The 23,533-nt window shown below is 41.5% G+C and overlaps 1 protein-coding gene across 1 annotated transcript in view; it reads left to right on the plus strand.

Moving 5' to 3' along the window:
• The first annotated feature begins 477 nt into the window (after positions 1–477).
• Positions 478–23,533, plus strand: part of NALCN (sodium leak channel, non-selective) — a 346,536-nt gene continuing 323,480 nt past the window's right edge. The window contains exon 1 of the mRNA XM_067536921.1: positions 478–689. The gene's annotated coding sequence lies outside the window, so the exon portion shown is untranslated. The remainder of the gene's footprint in view (positions 690–23,533) is intronic.

A 23,533-nucleotide genomic window follows, 5' to 3' on the forward strand; every position in this document is an offset into this window, starting at 1 on the left:
CTTCTCAAGTGGCGCAGTGCAGTGAAGGTGGTGCGCAGAACAGAAGCAGAGAAGTCGATGGGAGTTATGCAAGTTTTTTGCGCAGGTTGCATAACTCCGGTTGACTGATGCCGAATCTCCAAGGTAAGTGAAGACAAGCCCTGAATAATATAAAATATAATACCAATAACAAAAGTGTGTATTTTCTGTGGATTCTTTATATTTATAAAGAAAGCTAAATCAGCACAACTACTATATAATTAAGAGTAAGATATTCTAACTTTTGTGGTCACTGCTGAGATGAGGGCTTGTCTGCAGGGGGACATCCAGGAAAATGAATCTGAATTACCTAAAGGTGTGAATTTGAGGTGGATTAGTTAAACCACATTAAACCCGTGTGAATGCTATTATTTAGAATTAATGTGGCCTTAATTCAGTTTATCTTAACTCACTCTGCAAGTACAGCAAAGAACTCATGACTGAGCTATCTGAGGAGAAGGGTGGGCAGAGCAGTTGGAGTGAGTGTCAGAGGGGAAGGAACGGAAAAAGGAGGCAATGAGCTGCTAGTCACAGGGGAGGAGGTGGAATAGACTATTACAGCTGATATTCATATGGAAGGGAAGCAAATCGATCTATCAGTATCAGCCACACAAGAAATGTCTTGGGATAAGGATATGGGACCAGAAAGATGCATTCTACTGAACATGAAGGTGAGCTTTATCTTGAATGTTGTGTCTATCAGCTCTCTGATCAGAGGTCTGTGGTGACTGGAATGGTGAGAGATTGGGGCTGGGCCTTGGAGCTACAGTCAGGTAGTTCCAAAGCTTTATCTTTCGTAGGCACAGCAAATAGCAGTTTAATTTCTTAACCAAATTAGTGAAAGCTCTATAGCAACTTTTACAGCTTTGCAAACTTAGCAGTAGCTGTAAGGCAGCTTCATTGAACTTCCCAAACAATGGGGCAAGGTTAGGTACTTCAAAGGCTGGTATTTTTGACAAACAGGCAAGCAATGTTTTAACTTTGCAACCAAGCCAGAGAAGGTTTTGTACTAAAATAACATACGTTATTACTTGCTGTGCAGCAAAAGAGAACTTGATTTGAACTTAGGAGGTGGATGGCAACTCTAATTTACAGCTTTGCAATTACCAGCTTAGTTTTGTTGCTACCAGGACCAGGTAGCTTAATTTGCAAACTCATACCTGACTGACAAACTATTTGTAAAAAAAAAAAAAAAAAAAAAAAGTCATACACACAGAGAAGTGGTTAACTTAAAAATAACTGAAAAATATCAGAACTCCTCAAAAATCCAGTTGGGTTCTTTTTGGTAACGCCCCCCTCCCATGAGCCTAAGTCATCAAAGAGTAATACTGAATGTCCTCAGCCAAGTAGCACATGGTAAAGAAGTGTACCGTAAGACATATTACAAACTGAGATGTAAACTCACTTTCCAGAATTCACAGAAAGCTGAGTACCCATGGGTTTCATGTCAGAAAGATAAAATGTTTTGTGTAATTGGCAAAAAGTCTCTGAGAAGATTTTTAATAAGGGTAGACCTCCTGTAAGTGAATGGTAAGACCTTTAGAATTGATTCCCTACATGTACGTGACTGCTTTGCTGTTCACATGAAATGCTTGGAAGAAGAGAGAGAGTGTCAGTCTGTCTATAAATATCGCTTCTTATTAGATTGCTCCATAAAATGCAAAATGAGGTGATGCAGTAAGTCTCCCAATTACATAGTCATAAACGATCTTAACTTGTATAAACTATATTCACATCCATGGAGTGAAAACTTTATAGAAACAATTAAAAAACTTCTTAATGAAGTGACTCAGAAATTTATTCTAACTCAGAATGTTAGATTTATTATTGTGCTTGCTGGTGGATCCACTGACAGATTGGTAGTTGAGCAGGAGTTGGTATATGTCAGATTTGTGCAGAATAGGATACCTTACACTTTCTTTGCTAACATGACATGGAATCTGGAACAGCTGCTGGTTTCACATAGGGAATGGAAATACCTTTAGGAGTTATGGAGATCAAAGCAGAACAGCTCAAATCAAAACTGGTTGGCCTGAATTTAAATAATATAGTAGTGAATACAGGATATTCAAATGGTTTGCTGGCCAAATTTAGTCAAGATGTTCTGCTACTGTAGTGCACTGCATCAACCGCAAGCATTAAATTGTCATTCTGGGCCGCAAAAAGGCTACCTTATGTTTAAGAGTTTGATTTGGGGAAAGGGAGGTGGGGGAAGAGTAGGCAGAGGGAAGACATTTTACTGTTTAATTCCCAAAAGACCATTCTTGATGACGTACCACTCTTGCTGATACCCTTGAGCTATTTCAGAGGTACCTATCATATACGCTGGGTTTTGGGGCAGGCCTCAATGTTAAGGGTGTTCTCTCCCATTTGGTACCTATTTCAGAAAATGAGTCAGGGTCTAGTGTAGCCTAAGTTAGATGTAGTCCTAAAGAGAACAAGTAAGGTAATTTTGTGGGCACATGTTTGTCAGGATGGATTTAATTAGTATTGTGATTGAAGCCCTCTCCCTTTGAAAAGGGATAATCCAATTTTTCTTGAGGCCATGCAAAAGCTAGAAGGAAGTGCTAGCCAAAAACAAGAAAACACCATGAAAAATTCATTTAAAAAAATGTACTGGAAAGTGCCAGGCTGGAGTTCATAGCAATGAAAGATTTTTCTGGCTCTTATTTCTGAAAATTCATCCTAAGGAATGGCAAATTTAAAGAAATAAACATTTCTGGGGCTTAAGAGGCAAAATAATAATAAATTAGATCTAATGCTTGAAACTGCCATTGAACATATGGATTCCAGATTCACCAAGCTAGAGCAATCACCGTACAGTTTCAGTGCTTTGACTTCAGGCAATGGCCTAATGATTTAAAAAACAGACAAACAAACAAATCCAACAACAACCAAAATCCATTATTACATTGCTTCTGAATACTCAGCATTTTAAAAATCAGTCCACGTATGTAGGTGTATTTGGAATTAAGACACTGACCTAAGGTATCCAGTTTGGACAATCATAACTTAGGTCTTTTTACAAGGCTTATGCAGCCACTAGGCAAAGTAGGCAGTCGCCTAGAGCGGCAAAATTTGGGGGGGGCAAAAAACTGAATGAACTATTCATGAAACTACGTAAGTAAACAAACAGGCTTCAGCAGTAGGAATGAAAGGTCAACAACAATGCAGAATCAGTATCATAGTATTCTCTCTCATGTAAAATAAATCTGCAATTATAAATGCAGGATTTTTATTCATATTAATGCACAACATTCATTTCTGAAAGTTAATTATGGGGGAGGGAGTGCAAGGCTGAAGGCTCGCGTAGGACACCTAATACTATTGCACTGGCCCTGGTCTTCTACTTAGGTACTTTAAATATGGATTTAGGAGCTTGATTCTAGGCATCCAAGTTTGACAATTGTGTATACCATTTATATCATCAAAATTACTTGTGAAGGTGAATTGATCTAATTTTGTGATTTAATAATCACAAATCATAAGCAGTAGACCTTTGATCTATACTGTTGTTCTACAGTGGCATCATCATGGACACTTAGTTCCAAATTTTTTAATGACATTTTATAAGATCTATTTTTAGAGCTGAGCAAGCATTAAATAAATACTTTATTAAATGAGCACTCGTATTATCAAAACTCTATCACACAGATATTCATGGAAAATGAACACAAGTGAGGTACAAACACAGCTAAAGTAAATTAATTAAATATCAAACACACACCGTCTACTAAGGACTGTTGCACCAGCCAGTGACCACAGCTGATGGCATTGACCCAGGTGTCATGTAGTGAAGTTCTCAGATCTGGCTCAATGCTGCAAATCCATGAATCTCTGGGGCAGCCCCATGAACGGTGCCAGGTAGGCTCAGGGGATGGACTCCTTCATGTGTCGATGGACAGGTTGAAAACAATATGCTGGGGTCATTTTGTCCATCCTGGCAAGATGGCAGAAGAGCATGCAATGCTACTTTTGAATATAATGAGCGACTGAAGGAAAGCCAAATCTTTGAGAGATTGTGACTGTCCACATAATGTCAAACCACTTTATGCTCAGGATTTGGCACTAACAAATATTCATACGAAGTATTTTGCAGGATTTACCCAGCTTTACCTGTTTCCATCCAGAATGAGGGAATTAAGATATACGTTCTGCTCTGGAAACATGTGCATTTATATTGATGTCATTGAAAAGGACAGTGACACTGGAGTTTTATGAAACTGGATGGGTTTTGGTCCAAAACGTGAGTGAACATCCTATATAACTATTGTTGTTATTGGCTGGGAAGGGATAGAGGAAGAGGTGTTCATCATCTGCCTGCCCCTGAAGTTCGATGATATAGTCCAGCCTAGAGGCACGTGCTATTTTGTGTGTCTCATTCACCATCAGGAATCATATTTCTCTTTGATAACTTAATCATTTAGGGCAGAAATGCGCCTTGGACTACACTACGTGCCTTACAGGAGCATAAGGGAGACTAAGAACTTCTTCCCTCTTTAAGCCCCTTTAAGGGCTACCCAGAACTTGCAACCAGGCATGCCCCAAGTGGATGCTTTGAGCCCAGTACTTTTCCCAGGTGTAGGTGGATAGACAGAGCTAGGGCATGGTTTAACCTTGGAAATATTGATTTACTAAGTACCTTTCATCCAGAAAGGCCCTTGTGTGACTTGCAGATAATGTTACAGCATCCTTGGCCCCAAAGCTATGGTCAAGGATGAGAAGAGAAGCCCACTGTAAGCTCTTATTTTCAGCAAAAACACCGAGAGTCCTGTAGCACTTTAAAGACTAACAAATTTAATTTCTGCAGGCATAAGCTTTCGTGGGCTGCAACCCACTTCGTCAGATGCAAGAAATAGAAATCAGATAGGGGGTATATATATACATCCAAGGGTAAGGAACAACAATGGGGAGGGTAGGTGTTAGCAAAGTCCATTCAGTTAGAGTAGTAGAGGCCTATTCACAACCATTGATTAAGAGGTGAGAATGTGTGAACAGTGACAATTACTTCTTGTAATGAGAGAACCATTCCAAGTCCCTATTCAGACCCAGTTTGATTATGTCAAGTTTGCATATGAGTTCCAGCTGTGCAGTTTCTCGCTGAAGTCTGTTTTTGAAGTTTTTTGTAGAAGAATAGCAACTTTCAAGTCTGCTACAGAGTGTCCTGGGAGATTGAAGTGCTCTCCAACTGATTTATGGATGTTACCATTTTTTATGTCTGATTTGTCTATTTATTCTTTTGCGTAGTACAGTCTGGTTTGGCCAATGTGCATGGCAGAGGGACATTGCTGGGACATGATGGCATATATTACATTAGTAGATGTGCAGGTCCTTATGGTGTTGCTGATGTGGTTTGGACCTGTGATGGTGTCACTAGAGTTGATGTGCGGGCAGAGGTGGCAATGGGGTTTGTTGCAGGGATAGGTTCCTGGGTTAGTGTTCTTGTTGTATGGAGTATGGTTGCTGATGAGTATTTGCTTCAGGTTGGGGGGCTGCCTGTAAGCAAGGATAGGTCTGCCTCCCACAGCTTGAGCGAGTGAGGGATCATCTGCTAGGATAGGCTATAGATCCTTAATGATGTGTTGGAGAGATTTTAGCTGGGGGCTGTAGGTGATGGCCAGTGGTGTTCTGTTGTTTTCTTTGTTGGGTCTGTCCTGTAGTAGGTGACTTCTGGGTACCCGTTTGGCTCTGTCAATTTGTTTCTTCACCTCTCCAGGTGGGTATTGTAGTTTTAAGAATGTTTTATGGAGATCCTATAGGTGTTTGTCTCTGTTTGAGGGATCGGAGCAAATCTGGTTGTTATCTTAGGGCTTGGCTGTAGACAATGGATTGTGTAATGTATCCAGAGTGGAAGCTGGAGGCATGAAGATATGTATTGCGATCAGTTGAACAGTTTCGGTATAGGGTGGTATTAATGTGACCATCCTTTATTTGTATTGTAGTGTCCAGGAAGTGGATTTCTTGTGTGGACTGGTCCAGGCTGAGATTGATGGTGGGGTGGAAATTATTGAACTCATATGCAAACTTGACAAAGTCAAACTGGGTCTGAATAGAGACTTGGAATGGTTATTTCATTAGAAGAAGTAATTGTCACTGTTCACACATTCTCACCTTCTAATCAATGGTTGTGAATAGGTCTCATCTGCTCTGAATGGATTTTGCTAACACCTACCCTCCCCATTGTTGTTCCTTATCCTTGGGGTGTGTGTGTGTGTGTGTGTGTGTGTGTGTGTGTAATATACACCCCCTATCTGATTTCTTTTTGTTGCATCTGACAAAGTGGGTTTCAGCCCACGAAAGCTTATGCCTGCAGAAATTAAATTTGTTAGTCTTTAAAGTGCTACAAGACTCTCGTTGTTTTTGCTGTATACAGACTAACACGGCTACCCCTCTGGAACTCTTATGTTCAATTTCTTGTAGCTTTTGCAAATTTTCCTTTTGAGCAGAAGCTTCAACGTGGTTAGGTTCAGCCCAGTGATGAAATTCTTTTGGGAAGACTGGGCAAACTCATTTATCTATTCTAGAGTTAGGCAACTATGCAGCAAATATATATATGTATTTATAAGCTTTTCTGCATTCCAATATGGTAGTTTAAGGCTCAAATTCTGCCCTTAACCACCTGTTTGAAGTCAATGGGAGTTGTATGTATGAATCTGAGGCCAGATTTTGGCCCTAAATATTTAAAATGGACATATAGCTAGTTATTGTTGATTGATGGCCTCTTTAATTTACAAAACTAATTTAACAATTTTAAAACTATTCAGATTTAACAAGATATGCTTGAAGACATGCCTATGTAACTTTCGTGAAGTTTTAAAATTCCTATAACTGCGCTCTGAGCTACAAACGTAACTTCACACAAAAGAGGAACTGTGGCAAAATGAATAATGGAAAGAATATTTTCTCTATAAGTTTAACTGCATATTTCCACTGTCCACACAACTCTCTGTGGGTCATATTCTACCACCGTACTTGATGAGGAAAAGTTAAAGGTATGTTTGAATGTGAGTAAGCATGGCAGAATCTGGCCGTCTTGTTAGCAGATGTGGTGATGTGCAAAAGTTGAACTGTTAAATCAATAAGGAAAATAGTATTTTTCCGAAGTCAATATAATTGCAGCAGTTCTGTTGCACAACATCATATCTGCTGCCACAGACTAAGATTTCATCTGCTAGCACAAACTGAGATTAAGCTGTAAACTCTCAATGTTTGCAACTGTCTCTTCTCATCTGAGAGATGGTATCGCCAACAGCATAATGCTGCCTAGCAACACATTCAAAATACTAAAATATAATGGGGAGGAGAAATACAAGCTATTTAATATCTAGGCATATTCACCTCTAAATGAATATTTTTCAATATTTGCCATGAGGCATTGGTGGGTTGTTTAATATCAAGGGCCGCAATCCTGAAAAGATTTATGCCACGTGCTTTCTTTGGACTACTCAGGGTACTAATGTTAAACATATATGTTAGTGTTTGCAGGATCAGGACCATTGTCTTAAGGCCTGCTACCTTACTGGCTAATTTTTTTTTTACTATAATATCTAGTAGCTAAAACATAAAAGGCCTTAATTCAATTATATGCATATATTCTTCTTCCATTTTCTGTTTCTTATTTAGGGCATAATTTTTGTAAATACTTATGCATATGTAATTTCACTCACATAAGCAATCCTCCTTAAGGATCAGATCCTTTTCAGATTTGACAAGCTCCTCAAAATTGCTATTCTATATTATTTCACATCAGTTATCAATTAAAGACAAAATATAAATTTATAAGAATCTTACTTTTTTGACCAAGAAACTAAAAATACTTAGTATCGCTAGTAATGGGGGACTCTGGTAGTAATGGGTGACTTTAACTACCCAGACAGCTGTTGGTAAAATAATATAGCAAAACAGAAAATTTCCAATAAGTTATTTGAATGTATTGGAGACAACTTTTTGTTTCAGAAAATGGAGGCAGTAACCAGGATACCTATTTTAGACTTGATTCTGAACAATGGAGAGGAATTGGTGGCAAATCTGAAGGTGGACGGTAACTTGGGTTAAAGTGATCCTGACATGATAGATTTCATGATCCTAAAGAAAGGAAACAATGAGAGCAGTAGAATAGGACAATGGACTTTAAAAAAAAAGCATACTTTAATGAACTTAGAGAACTGGCAGGTAAGGTCCCATGGAAGGAAATCTAAGGAAAAAAGGAATTCAGGAGAGCTGGCTTTTTCTCAAGGAGACAATATTAAAGGCACAACTGCAAACTATCCTGATGTGAAGGAAAAATGAGACTAGTGAAAAAGGCCAATACGGTTCCATCAAAAGCTCTTTAATGACCTGAACATCAAAAAATGGAAACATGGATGAATTGCTAATGAAGAGTACAAAAGAACAACACAAGCATGTAGGAACAAAATCAGAAAAACTAAGACACAAAATGATATTCACCTAGCAGGGTCATAAAAAACAATAAGAAGTTCATTAAATACATTAGGAGCAAGAGAAGGAGGGGCAACACTTTCCTTTGTCTATTTAGTGGGGAACAAGAATTAATATCTGCTGACATCAAAAAGGCCTATTTTGCTTCAGTTCTTACTTAAAAATTTAATGGTGATCAGTTACTCAACACAATTAATATGAACAAGGGGGAAGGAACGTGAGACAAAATAGGGAAAGAACAGGTTAACAATATTTAGAGAAGTTGGATGTATTCAAGTTGGCAGGGCCTGATGAAATTCATCATAAGGTACTTAAGGAACTAGCTAAAGCAATCTCAGAACCATTAGCAATTATCTTGAGAACTCATGGAGGATGGGTGAGGACCCAGAGGACTTGAGAAGGACAAACATAGTACTTACCTTTTAAAAAGGATAACAAAAGAATGAGGAGGGGGGAAATTATATATCAGTCAGCCTAACTTTGATACATGGAAACATACTGGAACAAATTATTAAACAACCAGTGTGTAAGCACTTAGCGAATAATAAGGTGATAAGGAATAGCCAGCATGGATTTTTTCAAGACCTAATCATGCCATCCCAATATGATTTCCTTCTTTAACAGGGTTAGTGGTCTAGTGGATGTGAGGGAAGCAGTAGATCTGATATATCTTGATTTTAGCAAGGCTTTTGACCCAGTCCCACATGACATTCTCATAGGTAAACTAGGGAAATACAATCTAGCTGAAATTACTGTAAAGTGGGTGTAAAACTGGTTGAAAGATTGTACAGAAAGAGTAGTTATCAATATTCACTGGGAGGGCATATATAGTAGGGGGTCCCACATAGGTCAGTCTTGGGTCTGGTACTAGTCAATATTTTCATTAATGACTTGGATAATGGAGTGGAAAGTTTGTTTAGAAAAACTGCAGATGACACCAAGCTGGGAGGGAGTTGCAAGCACTTGGGAGAACAGGATTAGAATTCAAAACCTTGACAAATTGGAGAATTGCTCTGAATCCAACAAAATGAAATTCAGTAAAGAAATTCAAATGTACCACTACAAAATGGGGAAAAACAGACTAGGTAATAGTACTGCTGAAAAGGATTGGGGTTATAGTGGATCACAAATTGAATGAGTCAACAATGTGATGCAGTTGCAAAAATGGTTAATACTCTGGGATATATTGACAGGAGTGACATGTAAGACACGGAAGGTAATTGTCCCATTCTTCTTGGCACTAGTGAGTCTTCTGCTGGAGTACTGAGTCCAATCCTGGTGCTACGCTTTAAGAAAGCTGTGGACAAATTGGAGAGAGTCCAGAGGACAACAACAAAACTGATAAAAGGTTTAGAAAACTTGACCAAGGAGAAAGGTTTAAAAAAATAAAAAGAAATGGGCAGGATTAGTCTTGAGAAAAGAAGATTGACAGAAGAGCAGATAATGCCTTCAAATATGTTAAGGGATGTTATAAAGGATTGTGATCAATTATTCTCCATGTCCACTGAAGGAAGGACAAGAAATAATAGGCTTAATCTGCAGGAAGTGAGATTTAGGTTAGATAATAGGAAGTCTTTCCAACTGTAAGGATAGTTAAGCATTGGAATAGGCTTCCAAGGGAGATTGTAGAAAACCCTCTATTGGAGGTTTTTGAGAACAGGTTGGACAAATATCTGTCAGGGAAGGTCTAGGTCTACTTGGTCCTCCCTCAGGACAGGAGGTCTGGCCTTGATGACTTCTTTTGGTTCTTTCCACCCCTATGTTTCTATAATTCTATACAAGCAGGTGATGGCATGATTTATGGGAACATTTTTCCTCATTTTTGTATTTCTAGAATCTATTTACAATAATATTTTATATTGTTCATTTTTATCATATTTTTATGCATTTATCCATCTATTTTTAATACTGAACTTTAGATCAGAGAACTTTTTCCCTTTATTTTTGTTATATGAAGTGAAACAATTCTGCACAGTTGATGGTGCCAGTAAAAATATCCATTCTAAAATGAAGCCGCACGGGTACTGGGAAAGCGCCTAGAAATGAAAATAGCTTTGAAGCATCCAAACAGGGTTTTTTTTTTTTTTTTTTTTTTTTTTTTTTTTTATAATCAAAATAACCAAACTGTCATAGTGCTTGACAAACTGTGACAAAGAATATTAAATATGGCTGTAGAAATACCAAAACAGTGGTATGTGGGTTGTCAATTATATGCTTTGTGGAATGGTTGTTTGGATTTATTTTTCCATTGAAACTGTCTCTGCTTGTCGTTCAGTGACTGTTCAATTTTATCCTGTATAAAGGACTTTGGGCTGCTTTTATTTTTAATTGTATTTTGAGGCTTAATGAATAACTTGGATGGATACTGAAGTGTATTTTAAAGAACAACTTTAAAAATCCCATATACTGTTACCCTTGTGTATCATGTACTTCTTGGGAATCACAAGTGCATCATTCAGTTGGAACTGGCTGCCCTTCTCCCTGGCTCCTTCCTATCCCCTATTACTGCTGCTGAAGGTAGTCCTTGTAATCCAACAATACACAAGTGTACATTTTTCGTGTATTGAGTGTGATTATAGTGAAATTGATAGTTGGAGAGCAGGCCTAGGCAAAAACTCTTACTGCAGTATCGTGTGTGTAGACCATATTTATGTACATGTATGTACCTGTGCTGTATCTGTTGGTGTAGCTGCTTTATGTATAACTCTATATGCACTGATGGTGTGTGCATGGAAGCATTTTTATCTGTATGTGGATGTATGCATTGTGTGTGTGGTATTGATAACCCCAGACATTTGAAAATCATGAGTTAGGCCCCCAAAATAATGAGATTTGCTTATAAAATCAAATGTTAAAAACATTATTTGATTATTTTTTTTTAAACCTAGAGTTAACACTCAGGTCACATTTTCAAGCATTTCTTCCTAACCATGACGGTTAGAAACTTTCACAAAAAAAACCAAATCAAACCGCTCTGCCATTTTCACCTAATCACAATCTGAGGGTTGAAGAAAACCATGAGAGTTGGTAATCTTGTCTATGTATATCCAAGCCCCATATGTGTGTATACATTGTATGCGTTTCGATATACCTTTATCATTCTGTGCACTGTATTAAGTATACATTGCATCTGTATGCATTTGTCATTCTCCTTGTATGTACTAGCCGGCTTGCGCCATGTGTGCACGCGCACTTGTCTGTGTGTCAATACATTTGTGTATGCATTGTGCATCTCCACGGCGTGGGCACTTGTTTGGATGTCTGGATCTGTGCGTTTCTGCATACACAGGGCTCTCGGTGCAGGGGGTATGCCTTTTGAACACGCGCGGGTGTGCATTTGCACTGGCTGCGTGCGCGCCTGCATTGCCGCGGTCTGTGCCAGTGAATTCACAGCTGTTGCTGTGAGACTGAAGGCTGTAATCGCGCCGAGAAAAGGAACCTGCTCGCGCCGACCGGCCGCCCTTACCTACCAAGCGCCGCCGCCGCCGCCTCCTCCCCCTGTGTCACGTCTTCTCCATTCAGCCCCCCCGCATCACCACCGGCGCCGCAGGGAGGACCACCTAAAAACAAACAACCCCTAGCAAATCCCACCACGCCCGAGGGGCAGAGACCATTGCTCCCGAGCACGCCATGAAGGGCGGTGCAGGCGGTAGGTTGGTGGCATCGGGCTCTGTTGTCTGTGCGGTGTTGCTCTGCTCTCCCCCGGCCTCCCTCTGTCCCGCGGGGCTGGGGTTCTCGGGGTTGCTAACCGGCCCCCCCCCCGGTCTTCCCCTCCCTCCGCCCGCAGGGGGCTTCTGACAGGGGCCAGACGCCGGGGGAAGAAGCAGCTGCTCGGGGGCGGATGGCTGGTGGCGGCGGCGGCGGGCGGCCTGCCGGGCTCTGGACGCGCAGGGAGCGGATCCCACCTGGTGCATCCGCACCCCTTGGGCCGCTCCCCGCTGCGGGGTGGCAGGGGGAGCGTGACATTCCTCCACCCCTCCAGCTGCGGGGCCGCTGTGCCTCCCCCCTTCCCGATGTGGGAGGCGGGGGAAGGGGCGCTCGGCGCATCCCCGGCCTGCTGTAAGCGGGGGGGGGGGGAGCCGGGGCCGCAATCGGGCCAGCGGGCCAGGTTCTAGGGGCCGGGGGGCACCGCCTCCTCCACAGCCGCTGATGGCCGGTTCCCCTGGGTGAGGCGCCAGCTCGGAGCTACCATCCTCCGTTCCCCTTGCAGATGGCAGCAGCCTGTCCTCCCTCACCTCCCTCCCCCGGCCCGCTGGGCGCCTGCCTGTCACCTGCCTTTTGTCAACATAAAGCTAAAGCAGGAGCCATTGTTAGCAGATGCGCGCTGCCCAGGGCTGCTCGCCGCAGGCCTCTCTCTCTGCTGTGGCTAGACTGTGGCCTGCAGCCGCTTCCTGTGTCCCAGACGTAGGGGAGGGGGTGGGCGAGTTCGTGGGGTTCTTCGGACCCTTCCTACTTATTGTCTTGAAGCCAAAGATACCGGCTCTTCAATGGGGCAGGTAAACTCCACCAATATTCTGCTTCCTGTGTTTAAAAATAAATCCAAGCCTTGGGCAAAGCAGGCGCTTTGCTTTATTATTTGTTAGTCAGGCACTGCACTAGCGGGCTGGTCCTCGTGGCTGCCTGCGAGGTTAGTGTGAGATGGCGGAGTGTAAACTCCGCCCTACTTGTGGGGCCCAACATGTGGGCACTTTACCTAGTCTGCCCAAAATGGAGCAGATAGCAACTACTGTTCTCGCAGAGACCCCAACTACTTCTTCAATATGGCTTGGCAAGGCAGCAATGATTACAAACGTATATCTAGGTTTTATACCCAGCACTTTGCCTCAGCAGTGGGCTGGTGAATGTCCTTCAGGCCCCTGGTGAAAGAAGGAAGGGGACCTCAACTATCAGCTTGTCTAAAGTGCAGTTCCCAGAGACTGCAGAGCCAAATATTTAAGACTCTATTTCTGTGCTGTCAGTCAGTAGCTGGAGAGGGACAATTCCATTTTTCATTCTAGTCAGTGGAGGAACGTGTCTGGTTAGGATGATATACTCCCCACGTTCCACAGTGGAACTCCCACGGATGCTAACAGAGTACATGCACAAGGATCATGGGTATACCATGGCCTTTACATAGTAACTATACTTTTAGTTATTGTTTATTTGTTCACTATCCATTGTTGCATTCAGAGGCACTTAATGAGAAAATCTACTCAATGAGAAAATATTGACTAATGCTATTTCATGGAATCATAGAAGAAGGTTGGAAAGGACTTCAGGAGGTCATCTAATTCAATCCCTGTTCAAAGCAGGACCAACTAAATCATCCCAGCCAGGGCTTTGTCAAGCTGCATGTTAAAAACCTCTAAGGATGGAGATTCTACCGCCTCTCTAGGTAACCCATTTCTGTGCTTCACCATCCTCCTAGTGAAAAAGATTTTCCTAATATCCAACCTAGACCTTTGCCACTGCAAATTGAGACCATTGCTCCTTGTTCTACCTCCATCCTCCCTGGAACCCCACCTCAGGTAGTTGAAGACTGCTATCAAATCCCCCCTCACTCTTCTCTTCTGCAGATTAAATAAGCCCAGTTCCCTCACACTCTTCTCATAAGTCATGTGCTCCAGCTCCCCTAATCATTTTTGTTGCCCTCTGCTGGATTCTCTCTAATTTGTCCATGTTCTTCCTGTAGTGGGGTGCACAAAACTGGACACAATACTCCAAATGAGGCTTCACCAATGATTTAATAGAGGGGAATAATCACTTCCTTCGATCTGCTAGTTATGCTTCTAATGCAACCCAATATGTTGTTCATCTTCTTGACAATAAGGGCACCCTGTTGACTCATATCCAGCTGCTTGTCCACTGTAACCTGCGGAATTGCTGCTTAGCCAGTTGGTCCCCAGTCTGTAGCAGTGCATGGGATTCTTCCATCCTAAGTGCAGGACTCTGCACTTGTCCAGCTTTCTTTTGGCCCATTCCTCCAATTTGTCTAAGTCACTCTGTATCCTATCCCTACCCTCCAGCATATCTACCACTCCCCCCAGTTTAGTGTCATTGCAAACTCGCTGAGGGTGCAAGCTACTCCATCCTCTAGATCATTAATGAAGATGTTGAACAAAACTGGCCCCAGGACCGACACCTATGGCACTCCGCTTGTTACTGGCTGCCAACTAGATATCGACCATTGATCACTACCCGTTGAGCTCGATGATCTAGCCAGCTTTCTACTCATCTTGCCCTTAGTAAATCCATGCTGACTGTTCCTGATCACCTTCATCTCTTCCAAGTGCTTCAGAATGGGTTCCTTGCGGTCCTGCACCATGATTTTTCAGGGGACTGAGGTGAGGCTGACTGGTCTGTAGTTCCCTTGATTCTTCTCCTCTTTTTTTGCAGATGGGCACTATATTTGCCTTTTTCCAATTGCCCAGGACCTCCTCCAGTCACCACGGGTTTTCAAAGATAATGGCCAATGGCTCTGCAATCACATTAGTCAACTCTCTCAGCATCCTCAGATGCATTGCATCCGGCCCCCTGGACTTGTGTATGTCCACCTTTTCTAAATAGTCCTGAACCTGTTCTTTCACCAATGAGGGCTGCTCACCTCCTCCCTACTTTGTGCTGCCCAGTGCAGTAGTCTGGGAGCTGACCTTCTCTGTGAAGACAGAGGCAAAAAAACCATTGAGTAATTCAGCTTTTTCCACATCATATGTCACTAGGTTGCCTTCCCCATTCTGTAAGGGGCCCACTATTTCCCTGACCACCTTCTTGTTGCTAACATACCTGTAGAAACCCTTCTTGTTACTCTTCGTGTCCTTTGCTAGCTGCAACTCCAATTGTGCTTTGGCCTTCCTGATTTCACTCCTGCATGCTTGAGCAGTATTTTTATACTCATCCCTAGACATCCGACCAAGCTTCCACTTCTTGTTAGCTTATTTTATGTGTTTAAGCTCACCGAAGATTTCTGTGTTAAGCCAAGCTGGTTGCCTGCCATATTTGCTATTCTTTTTGCACATAAGGATGATTTGTTCCTGCGCCCTCAATAAGGTGTTTTTTTTTAAAAAATACACCAAGCTCTCTTGGACTCCTTTCCCCCTCATATTAGCCTCCCATGGGATCCTGCCCATCAGCTTCCTGAGTGAGTCAAAGTCTGATTTTCTGAAGTCCAGGGTCTGTATCCTGCTGTTCTCCTTTCTTCCTTTTGTCAGGATCCTGAACTCTATCATCTCATGGTCATTGCTGCCCAGGTTACCATCCACTTCTACTTCCCCTACCAATTCTTCATTATTTGTGAGCAGCAGGTCAAGAGGAGCACAGCCTCTAGTTGGTTCCTCTAGCACTTGCACTAGGAAGTTGTCCACAACACTCTCCAAAAACTTCCTGGATTGTCTGTGTATTGCTGTCTTGCTCTCCCAGCATATGTCAGAGTGATTTGAAGTCCCTCGTGAGAACCAGGGCCTGTGATCTGGAAACTTTCATTAATTGTCTAAAGAAAGCCTTGTCTACCTCATCCTCTTGGTCTGGTTGTCTGTAACAGACACCCACCACGACATCACCCTTATTGCTCTCACCTCTAAACTTAATCCTGAGGCTCTCAACTGGCTTTTCTCCAGTTTCATATTGGAGCTGTGAGCAGTCATATTGTTCTCTTACATACTGTGCAATTTCTCCACCTTTTATCCCCTGCCTGTCCTTCCTGAACAGTTTATACCCATCCATGATAGTGCTCCAGTCATGTGAGTTGCCCCACCAAGTCTCGGTTATTCCAATCACATCATAGTTCCTTGACTGTGCTAGGAATTCCAGTTCCTGCTGCTTGTTTCCCTTGTTTTGATGCCCTTTGGTTTCTGTGCCTTCTACATCCTTCCTTCTCTGTTTATTTCCCTTTTCATTTTCTTCCTTACACCAACTCCCCATTATACTCTATCCCTAAAATGATCAGAAGTGAAATCGTTAATGTTGACATTGAAGTGTCCTCATTGCTGAGTCAACTCTAAAGCCCAATAAGATTACTGAAGGGAAAGGAAATGTGCATCTTTGAGTTGCTGTTTCAGGCTGTCTGCAGATTCTGGCATATACCTTCACTGTCTGTCCCCATGCTACCTGTCATGTTTCGTTCCATTTTGCGATGTTGACTCCTGAGTCCTATCAGCCCGCAATGCCTGTGTCCATTGCCCATTTGTTAAATTTTCAGATAAGCACCTTTGTGCTTTCTGCCATGCTGCCCCTCACACTTGGCTGGAGCTCCCTGTAAACACCTGCATAGTCACTTCATTCATTTCCTTCAAATCTCTTCGCCATTGCTACACAAAACTTGACAGGGGCTAGGCTGTTGGTGTGCTGAGACCACTGTCTATTGTACTGATCAATGTTGTCTCATTGTTTCCTTGTAGTCCCCCATCTGTCGGTATTCTCATATTGTCTCTCGTCTTATACTTAAATTATAAGCTCTTTGGGGCAGGGACCATCTTTTTGTTCAGTGTGTGTACAGCAGCTAGCACAATGGGGTCCTGGTCCATGACTGGGGTCCGAGATGCTACACTATACAAATAAATAATAATTATAACCACTGTAATGATTATACGCAGTTCATAATTGGAAGGATTTCTTTGCACCCAGCAGGGCTATAAATTTACTTTTTAGATGAAAATTTAGAGTCTTCACAATCTGAACGTCATGCAGGCCACATAAATATGTCAAATGGGCCAGATCCAACTCATGGGCTTTGCTTGATGCATCTGCTTTGTTGCCATCTGAGGCATTGCCCCATAAAATTCAGATTGTAGTATGAAATACCTGAATTTGATTTGCAATCTTTAGTTACTACAGGCCCTAGCAGTAGTCTGTTTTTGATCTGGCACAGATTCTGGAGATTGCAGGTACTAACTGTAAAGCTTTGTATTGAGCTAAGTGGTATTCATTCAACTCCATGTTGATTTGAATGCTGGGACCTGAAGGCTTTGGGCCTTGTATCTCCGCAGTAATCTCAAGCTACACTGTAAAGCTTGGTGGATCATTTTTTTGGTATTCTGCCTATACTCAGGTGCACCCATGTCTTAGCAAGGGACGTGTGTCTAGTGTTCATGGGATAACAATGTCTAAAAACAGAATTATTATTAATAATAATACATCAGCTCAGCAAGAGATGCAAGTATCATTGTCTTGAGAGGTAGGAAACAGATCTGTTATTCTCTTTCATTTGGAGGTAGACTTTTGAATTTTAGAATAATTTGAAATAATGAGCAGCTGAGAAGTAACCATTTGAAGAATTATTTGGGTTCTTTTTATGGTGTTTGGGAGTTTAGGCAGTAAAAACATGGGATTTTTGTGATGTGTGTAGGAGGCAAATAGAGGTGTTAAGTTTACAAAGCTTAATTACCTTTACTGTGTTACTAAGATAATACACACATGCTAAAGCAGGGATTTGTATCTGCTGTAGATTTTGAATATAAAATCCAGTTTTGGGGGATACAACAAGTTCAGCCTCAGATACATTTTATAAATGTAGACCCTCTGTGGCTGTAACCCTGGCTGCATTATAATGAAAATGTAGCACCATTCACTTGTAGTCTACTTTTTTCTTCTTCTCAGTTGTATCTTTGGTTTATTTTTTCTGTCTTTCCTACATTAGATGAAATGTCTTGTGCTGGTTTCTGCTGATGGCGTTCTCTTTAGGACGCAGTACTCCCTTGTCTATGATTGACAGTTGTTTAAGGCCCAGATCCTAAAAAGTATAAGTACCTAACTTTTATTGAAATCAATGAGAGTTAGGAGTCTAAATAGCTGTTGAGAATCTGAGCCTCGGTTCCAGTGTACTGGACTTTTATTTTTGTTTTTCTTGTACATCTTTCCACCTTTTATACTTTTCTTCTCTAGAAATTCAAATCCTTAAAACAAGTATGGCCTTAATTTCCTTGGTTATGAGTCCAATTCATTGTCTTCCCAGATATTGAGTGGTAGAGCTCAGACAGTAATAGGATAATGAATCTTATGACTTCCACCTTTGGTAGTATTTTTCCTGTAGCCATAAGAGTGTGTTTTAAATGTCACATTTATTTACAAACAAACTGTGATGGGATGACTAGGCCGAGGCCCAGGCCCCCTGCAGGAGGCCTCAAAGTCCTGCCATCCCCATCCCCAGAAAGGAGTAGTAGAAAAGTCCTCCAAGTGGCCTAGAGCAGGAGAGCAGCCAATCGGGGGAGGCTGCAAGGGCTAGCCAATCAGAAGGTTACAGGCTACTCTAAAAAGAGTTGCAGTGCTGATCAGAGTCAGTTGCTGCTTGGAGCCTGAGGAGTGAAAACTGTGCTCCTAGTGGGCTGAAGGACTGCAGCACCATGGACAGCTCAGAGCTGCAGGGATCTGGGGAGCAAGAAAGAACTCCTGGCTGGCTGGCTGGCTGCTGGACACAAATGAAGAAAAGTTCTGTGGTAAGGATGAAGCGGTGGTGAAGGCTGTGGCTGTGGGGAAGTGGCCCAGGGAACTGAAAGCAGTTTAGTTAAATGGACATGGTGCATGGCTGCTATTCTTAGGATCCCTGGACTGAGACCTGGAGTAGTGGACAGGCCAGGGTCCCCCCCCATAAGCCACTGGGGAAGTGGCCTACAATTGGACAGTGATAACCCCCCAGAAGGGGATCTGAACTGTCAAGAGGCCTAGCTGGAGAGCTGGGACCAGAGCAGATCAGAGTAGGCAAAGAGTCTTCAAGGAGGAAGCTCTGGGGGCATAGCCCCCTACCAGTATCAGGAGCACTTAAAGATTTTGTTGGACTAATAGCCTAGAAGGGGTCTGTTTTTGATTTGTGTTCCATACAGACTGTGTGAGAAACTTGCCTGGAGGGGTGAGTCACTAAAAACCATCAGAGAAACTGCCAGAAGGGATCACCACAGACTGAAAGAGGTGCAGACACACACCTGCACAAGGGGGGTGCTTGCGAGAGGTGGGTGCCATCTGGGTGGATGTTACACAAACAAAAAGAAAGAAACCACCACCACTAACCACACACACATCAGAAGCTTGAAAGATTCCTGATTTTTGCTTTCAAAATTTTGCGTTTTTTTTTTTTTTTAAATGATTTAGGTGTTGATTAATTCCTTTGGAAATCTACAAATAGACTAATGGCTGGAAAAGTGTGGAGGAGGAGGATGTTATATTTTTATATATTAATGATTCCTAAAAGAAATCAATTATAAAAGAATAATCACTGTTTTATTTTTTAAATGTATTTCAATTTAAATAATAAAAAGATGTGTATACAAGGCTCTAGGTGCCGTAACACATAATTAGTAGTACAACAAAATCCTAGCAGCATTAAAATAATAATTCAGACAGGCACTCTGCCAGCCAGCCGCCTACGAAAATGCTCCTTTCCTCCCCTTCGTCATTTTGGAAAGCACACCCTTAGTCCTCTCTAAAAGTCCTCTCAAACAGATGTCTTTTGCAACATGCCCAGAAAGTCACCAAATTTGGGTTATTTTGGATAAAGGATGGGGTAAGTTTCAGCATTCTGGACTGTCACAGTGAATGCACTGCCAGCCATGCCCTCTCTTCTATAATGAGGGGGATCCAGCCTGGATGCCTGTATAGATTGCAGCTGTGGTAGTACAGCATGGGGAGAAAGGCAAGGTCCCAAGCCATTGGCTTTGTAGGTCATAACCAACAGTTTAAATTCCATCCAGAGAGCAATAGGCAGCCAGTGCAGATCCCAGAGTACTGGTGTCCTCTGCTCCTGGCAAGATGCTCAAGAGGCTTAATAAGCAAGTCACTATGTTCTGCAGGAGCTTGTGTGTCTGAATGACTTTAAGGTGTAGCCCCACAGAGAGCCTGTTGCTGTAGTCTCTTCTTGAGGTAAGAAAGGCACGAATAAGGGTGGCAAAGTCTGCATCTGTATGGCAAGTTGGCAACAATGTAAAATCTATCTCCACAAAAGTAGTTTATTATCATAAATAGATCTGTAACATGTGGCAAGGACACACAGCTCATGCACTGGTCAACATTAAAATGTCGTCATTTACCAACAGTTACCATTTAGTGTTATCTTCGAGTACATAAACCTTCCCGGTCTATATAGATAGGAAGTATTTGTGGTAATTTTTGGCAAAGGGTGATTGAAGACCAATAGCAAGATAGACGTGGAAAGCTGTGTATTGACCCATATTAGGGAATAATGATTGAGAATGTAAAGCCTGGAAAGTGTCTAAATTTTCCTTTTGTGCAATGACCTCTCTAATGGAAATATGATACATTCCGTGGAAAACAAAAACAATTGTATTTAAAATCAAAACATTGATTTTTATAACAACCACACAATACTGTAGGTTTGGTGTTCCAAAATGATATCCCTGTAATGTTTGAGGGTGTCTCACTACCTGGAATGGCTCACGGCTAAGAATGCCAAACTCTGGGTAGACTGTCAGGAAATAGGGCAGACTCCCCAGACTGGTGATATGTTCAATCATTAGATTTAACCAAGCCAATAACAAAATGGACTCCTGTATCACTACATTAGTTTTACCATGGAGTCACAGACAGCCCCATTAGGCATTCCAGCCCCTTTTAACCACCCAGACAAACTGGGATTTACGATGAAAGGTTATTAAAAGCAAAATTCACCACACATTACTTCCAGCCCCAGAGCACCAGTTACCAGTCAAGATATACTCCAGATCTCACCAAAGACAATGCTGTAGCCAATCCTTTAGTAACTAAACTATAGATGTATTAACTAAGAAAAAAGAGAGTTACTGAGAGGTTAAAACAGATAAACTACTTTACAAGTGAATCAGTGTTGTAGTCTAAATGATGCAGAGCTGGATCCTCTGCCAATCTCATGCGGTTCCCCCTGTCAGAACTCAAGCAGTCCAGAGATGAAGAATCTCTCCCAGGATCTAGCATTTTGTAGATCCTGGTCATAGGAAGATGAGATGAAAACCAGTTTGGTGGATGTTCCTAGCACAGCATGTGTCCATAGACTTCCTGTTGTGGGACACACAATGACTCACTCTTTGAAGTTAACCTTCTACTTCCCATGCGTACACAAGTAATCCAGTTACACTGATTTACATAAGATAATTGCCAGCCATTCATTATAACAGGGATAAATAAGTGAAGACAATACAGGTAATATTTGTTTCATGCAGTGTATATACACATTTGATCTTAATTAATGTTAAGTATAGGAGACAGACAAAAGCAATACCATCCACATTTTCCTTGATTTCTTATCAACACCTGTGAATGGGTTTATGTCTACCGACCCACTTAACATTTCTTTGATATCCACACACAAGTGAATGGATACAGTTAATACTTCCATATGGTTGTGACCTAAGCTAGCCAGCTGCCAACGTTATAGAGCTGGAATCTTTTTCTATACAGCATCACAGAGGGCATCTAGTGAAAGGAACTGAGTCATGAGATTATAAAGTACTGGTAGTGGGTTGCGTATGGTATTTACAATGTGTCAGCCTATGGAGAGGAGTTTATGTTGTCTGCTGGCTCTGAGTCATCCTGATAGGAAGGAGGTATGTTTAGGAGAAGAAGAATGTATGAGTACAGTTCTAAGCCACTGACAAGACAAGACACTGGAGACATTCATGGACCAAAGTCTGAGCACCTGTCTATTTACAGATTAAAGGCTCTTACAGTACTTTGGAGAATTATGGTATTAGAGCAGAGGAATTCCTCCCCAAATCTGCAAATGGTGGTCTTGATTCTTGCTATTTGGCCTGCAAATCCTAAAGCCTTGCTAGAAGTCCATGAGACATCACCAACTTTTTTTTGCAGCTGGTAACCAAATATGCAAAGTGAGAATCTAATTGTGATTTTTTTAGGAGATATGGTTTGTAGTATTTCCTTTGTTGTGAAAGAGGATGGGAAAGCAAACTTTTCTTGTTTGGAGAGGTGACCCTGTTTGGCTTCAGTACAAAACTGAATAGCCTATTGCACTTAACAAAATGCTACATTGAAAAATAAGGGGAAAAAAGATGAGGGGATTTTTAGACTTTGCTTCAAATGGAAAAAACAGGATGGCTGCAAATGGAGGTATTTAAAAACAAAACAAAATAAAAACCTTTTTCTTCAAAACTAGCTGTCAGCTGGTTTCATCAGCCACAGTGGTCTATTTCTCTTATTGGTAACTCATGGTGTGCCCTCTTCCCCCTTTACATACTTAGCGGAGCAAGTGAAACCAGTGTAAATAATCTTTACAGTTATTGGTATTATTGACAGTATGAGGTGAACTGCTGTCATCTTTTGGATATTTTCCTCAGCAGGCTAGGATTGTTTTTAAGGAGAGAAAATTTTATAGAACTGTTGGCTAACATATCAAAAACGTGTTACTGGGTATTTTTTCCTGATTTTTAACTCTTAATATAAGTCATACAGAATTAAAAAATAAAATAAGAAAAGAAATGCTCCATTTATCATACATCTCTGTTAGAGCTCTGTTGGAGCACATGCATTTTTGTTACAGAGATTGCTGGAGCAGAATACTATATGTATTGCAAACTCACAACAAATGTTTTATGGGACAAGGCTATATCTTACACAGAATCAGATGATTCCTTTTGATCTAATCTTTTTGTCTTTGTGGAAAGTGCAGACTTCTATCAGCCAAGGAATCTTAAGATCAGTGTCAGAGGGCACAAACTGGGGTTTACTTTATCTTGATTGTTTGTTTTTCTGTACACGTTGGCTCTAATCAATCTCTTTATGTCATCAGCTTCATGCCAATGTAACTCCATTTCAGTGGAATTGGAAATCTGGTGTAATAGTGGTGAATCAAGCCTATTGTCTTGAACTTTTGTTCAAAGATGGTGTCAGGATCATCTTGCTTGATATTAGTTTTCTTTGACTGAACATATCTACTGGCTCAGGGAGAGTGAATGAACAAAAGGCTGACCTAACAGAGTTGCGGGGCTCCTTGTCTGAGCAGCATTCTTTCATTTTGTTTATCTTTACTTCTAAAACTAAACTGACAAGGCAAAAGACATTTAAAATCAAAAGCAAAAATGAACAAGTACATGAAAAAAGCAATAGCAATCTGCACAAGTGCTGTGAATTTTGATTGTTGGTGTTACTCTAAAGAGAAAAAACAAAG

The sequence above is a fragment of the Emydura macquarii genome, unplaced genomic scaffold, assembly GCF_026122565.2.
Source record: "Emydura macquarii macquarii isolate MOO-44397 ecotype Brisbane River unplaced genomic scaffold, CSIRO-AGI_Emac_v2 contig_3671, whole genome shotgun sequence".
NCBI classification, from domain to species: domain Eukaryota; kingdom Metazoa; phylum Chordata; order Testudines; family Chelidae; genus Emydura; species Emydura macquarii.